Source organism: Cavia porcellus, unplaced genomic scaffold (assembly GCF_034190915.1).
Source record: "Cavia porcellus strain 051 isolate PalLab524CR breed Dunkin Hartley unplaced genomic scaffold, mCavPor4.1 scaffold_3, whole genome shotgun sequence".
Lineage (NCBI taxonomy): Eukaryota > Metazoa > Chordata > Mammalia > Rodentia > Caviidae > Cavia > Cavia porcellus.
The window spans coordinates 10,580,244-10,585,542 of record NW_026947486.1 but is presented as its reverse complement, the minus strand read 5'-3'; the positions used below and the strand labels follow the sequence as shown (position 1 = coordinate 10,585,542).

Below are 5,299 nucleotides of genomic sequence, written 5' to 3'. Positions count from 1 at the left end.
TAAAAGCTGTTGAAGAAAAGAGATGGATCATCTATAAAGGAAGCCCATCAAAATCATAGCAGACTTCTCAACACAAATAAGTCAAGAAGAGCATAGAGCAAAGCATTTTAAATCCTAAAGGAAAATTACTTCCAACCGAGATTGATGTACCCTGCAAAACTGTCCTTCAAAATTGATGGAGAAATCAGATATTTCCATGACAAAGAACAGCTGAAGAACTTCATGACCATCAAACAAGCCCTACAAAGAATACTGAAAGATATTCTAGATAGATATAGAATCACTACTTCAAGAACTCCAGTTTTCGGCTTTCAGCTAAGAGGAGGCAAAGGTGCAACTTTCTTTGGTTGTCCCGAATCTGGGTTCATCCGACACCAGCCGCCTCCACCATGCCGCCCAAGTTCGACCCCAACGAGATCAAAGTCACGTACCTGAGGTGTACCAGTGGTGAAGTCGGCCCATGTCTGCCCTGGCCTCCAAGATCGGCCCCTTAGGTCTGTCTCCAAAAAAGTGGGTGATGACATCGCCAAGGCCACTGGTGACTGGAAGGTTCTGAGGATTACGGTGAAGCTGACCATTCAGATTAGGCAGGCTTAGATTGAGGTGGTGCCATCTGATCATCAAAGCCCTCAAGGAGCTGCTGAGAGACAGAAAAAAGCAGAAAAACATTAAACACAGTGGAAATATCACTTTTGATGTGATTGTCAACATTGCCTGGCAGATGCGCACCGGTCTTTAGCCAGAGAACTCTCCGGAACCACTAAAGAAATCCTGGGGACTGCCCAGTCTGTGGGCTGCAATGTGGACAACCAGCACCCTCACAACATCATAGAGGACATCAACAGTGGTGCCGTGGAGTGCCCAGCTAGCTAAGAAGCATAAAAACAGTTCAATAAAAAGATGGTCTGACAAAAAAAAAAAAAAAAAAAAAAAAACTCCAATAGAAGAAAAACACTAAGCAAACAATTAACGCAAGCAAAACACTAAGCAAGCAATTAAACAGAGAGGAAATATAAAGAACCAACAGCAGAAAGATAACATTATAAAAATAAGCCAATACATATCAGTTATAAGCATTACTGTAAATGGCCTCAATTCACCAATTAAAAGAGATAGACTGGCAGAATGGATCAAAAAACAACATCTAACTATGTGCTGTATACAAGAAACACATCTAACCCAAAAAGAAATTCATGGAGTGAAAGGCAAAGGATGGAAAACAATACTTCATGCAACAGGGAGCCCTTCCCCCAAAAGCAGGAGTGGATATTCTGTTTGCAGACAATATGAACTTCAAACCAAAAATGATCGAAAGAGATAAAGATCACTACGTACTAGTTGGGGAAAACTTCAAGAGGAAGCTATAGTGATCTTAAGTATATATGCACCAAATATGGAAACACCCAACTATGTAAAATAAATATTAGTAGAAATGAAAAATCAAATAAGCAATAACACAATTATAATGGGAGACCTTAACACCCCATCGATACAAAGTGACAGATCAACTAGAAAGCAAATGAACAAAGAAATAACAGAACTGAATCAAAGTTGTTAACAAATGGACTTAGTGGATATGTACAGAATATATATTCTTCTTAGCTTCATATGAGACATTCAATAAAACAAAAATAAAAGAGGTGAAATCACTACAGACCCTATGGAAATACAGAAGATCATCAATACCTGCTTTGGAAAGCTTTACTTTCATAGGTTTGATAACATAGAAGAAAGGGACAGATTCCTAAATATGTATAAATTACCAAAGCTGGATCAAGAAGATGTAAAACTGCTGAGCAATTCAATTTCAGTTAATGAAATTGAAAATGTAATTAGAACCTTACCAAAAAAGAAAAACCCAGGTCCTGATGGGTTCACTGCTAAATTCTACAAGAAATTCAGGGAAGACATAATTCTAACACTCCTCAAACTCTTCAATGAGATTGAAAAGGCAGCAATTCTTCCTACCTCATTCCTGGAAGCAAGTATTACTTTAATACCCAAACCAGAGAAGATCCAACAAAAACAGAGAACTACAGGCCAATATCTCTAATGAACATAGATGCAAAAATCCCCAATAAAATACTGGAAAACATAATGTAGTAAGTCATCGAGAAGATCATATACCACAACCAAGTGGGATTCATCCCAGGAATGCAGGGGTGGTTCAACACAGGCAAATCAATAAACATAATACACATATCAATAGAGCCAAAAGTAAGAATCATATGATCATTTCAATAGATGCAGAAAAAGCTTTTGATAAGGTCCAACACTCATTCATGGTAAGAACACTATGGAAAATTGGAATAGATGGTCTTTACCTCAACGTGATAGAAGCCATCTATGACAAGCCAACAGCCAGCATCATATTAAATAGTCAAAAACTGAAAGCTTTTACTGTAAAATCAGGAACAAGATAATGATGTCTATTATCAGCATTCAGATTCAATATAGTGTTGGAAACATTAGCCAGAGCAATTAGATGATATATATATATATATATATATATATATATATATATAAATTAATAAAGATAAAGAAAAAGTTAAATTATCATTATTTGCAGATGGCATGATACTTTACATAGAGACCCCAAAACTCCATTGAAAGACTTCTAGATGTAATAACCAAATTCAGGAATGTAGTTGGATACAAAGTCAATACTGAAAAATCAACAGCATTCTTGTACATACAGAGCTCACTGAGAAAGAAATAAGGAAGCCACACCCTTCACAATAGCATCTAAAAAATGAAATAATTAGGAATCAATCTAATAAAGGAAGTGAAAGATCTGTTCAGTGAAAATTACAGTACTCTGAAGAAAGAAATCAAAGAGGATCTCAGAAAATGGAAAGACATTCCCTGTTCATGGCTAGGAAGAGCAAACATTGTGAAAATGGTCATTCTCCCAAAATTGTTATACAGATTTAACGCAATTCCAATCAAAATACTATTGAAATGGCTCACAGATCTAGAGAAATCATTCCCAAAATTCATCTGGAACCAGAAGCAACTTAGAATAGCAAAGGCCATTCTGAGCAACAAAGGCAAAAGGAGGCATCACAATCCTTGATTTGAAATTATACTACAAAGCTACTGTGATAAAATCAGCATGGTACTAGTGGAATAAAATCAGACCTGAAGATCAGTGGAATAGATTAGAAGATACAATCACAGCTAGAAATACACCCAGCCACCTTATCTTTGAGAAAGGGGCCAGACATGTTCACTGGAAGAAAAATAGCTCTTTAATAAGAGATGCTGGAAAAACTGGATTTCCATGTGACAAAAACTAAAACTAGACCAATGCCTATCACCATGCACTAAACTAAAGTCAAAATGGATCAAAAGCATAAATATTGAAACAAAAACATTAAACCTGCTGAAAGACAAAGTAGGTAGAAATCTTGACTTAGGGGTAGGCAGGGAATTCATGAACAAAAATCAAACTGCACAGGAAATACTTCCCAGAATCAACAACTGGGATCTTGTCTTATTAAAAAGTTTTTGCATATCAAAAGAAATCTCCAACAGAGTGAAAAGAAAACCCAAATTTGGAAAAAATCTTAGTCAACTGTCCCTCAGACAAAGGACTTCTATCTAGAACATATAAAGAATTAAAAAAAAAATCAGAGCCCCAAAATTCAGACTCAATTCAAAAATGGGCATTTGAGATGCATACACACTTCTCAGCTGAAGAAATACAAATGGCAGGGGCTGGGGATTTAGCTCAGTGGCATAAGCGTCTGCCTTGCAAGCAGGCAGTCGTGAGTTTGACCCACGGTACCAATAAAAAAGAAAAAGACAAAAAAGAAATACAAATGGCAAATCAATATATGAAAAAATGTTCAGCATCATTGGTCATTAGAGAAATGCAAATTAAACCACACTGAGATTCCATCTCACTCCTGAAAGAATGGTCAGGATCAAGAAAACCACCAATAACAAATGCTAGAGAGGCTGTGGGGAAAAAGGCACACTTCTGCACTGTTTTTGAGAGTATAGACTAGTGCAACCACTGCGGAAATCAGTCTGGAGTTTCCTCAAAAAGCTGAGATTGGAAGTCCCATTTGACCCAGCTATTCCACTTCCGGGCATGTTCCCAAAAGAATTGAAAACATACCACAGTGATATATGTGCACCCATGTTTATAGCAGCACAATTTGTAATAGCCAAAAGTTTTCTTAAAAATTTTTTAACACCAAGTACATTATTAGAAAGGAAGATTATGAAATATTCTCGTATCTTTCCTTAAGAAATTAGAAATAAAAGGCAGAGTAAAACAAAAACCTAATAGATGAAAATAATAAAGATCAGAAAATACAATCCCTTATCAAAATGCCAGCATCATTTTTCATAAAAATTAACATTTTGATGCAAAAGACTCAGAATAGTCTATACAACTGATAAAGGAACAAAATTAGAGCTCCAACCCTCCCCAATTCCACAACTTATCACAAAGTTACATCAATCATGACAAAACAACATTGATATCAATTTAGACAACCCACCAAGGTACCAATATAAAATCCCAAAATAGATACCCACAAAACAGGCAATTGATTTCTGGCAAAGATGCAAAAGCAAGTAAGTGGAGAAAGGATTTTACCTTCAGTAAATATATGGGAACAACTGGATATACACATGTAAAAAACCCAAAACTTACAGCACATCAAAAATTTGTTAAGGCATCCAAAAATCAACTCAAAATGGCTCACAGTGGTTAGTTAAAGACAGGTGTGACCTGAGTCATGAATGGATCAAAACGATGTGGTATAGTATAGTACTACTCAGCTATAAACAAGGATTACAGAGCAGCCGCAGCCCGGCAAAGCTGTGGCTGCCCCAGGGGGAGACCACCAGCATCTCTTGAGATCCACCCCATGTTGGAACTTAGGGTGCTGGGAAACCAAGCAAGCAGCTCGCCTCCCTGGTAAGCAGCCGTGAGCCTACCATCCACCCCCTCCCGTTAGCAAATGCGAGCCAGAGGTCTGTGCATCTCTTGGGAGGCTGACCATATGCAATATAGTTAGTAAATAAGGGGATTTCCTTCTACCATCTCTTGGAAGGCAAATATTGTTATCACTGTTTTGCTTTGTTCTGATTAGTGATATTGCTCTAGTCAATATTCTGTTTTGATAAGTTCTATAATGTTCTGTGTTTTGTTTGATCTTTCTATACCTGATTGAAAGAACAACTATTGTGAAGATAGCGAGATATACTATGGTGCCTATTATTATTATCCTGGTAACCTGATGTGAAGTTCTGTACCAATTTCACTATACTGTCTAAATTG

At 37.0% G+C, this 5,299-nt stretch overlaps 1 pseudogene; it reads left to right on the top strand.

Annotated features, from left to right (window-relative positions):
* The first annotated feature begins 291 nt into the window (after window positions 1-291).
* Window positions 292-935, top strand: LOC100733968 (large ribosomal subunit protein uL11-like; annotated as a pseudogene).
* The last annotated feature ends 4,364 nt before the right edge of the window (window positions 936-5,299 follow it).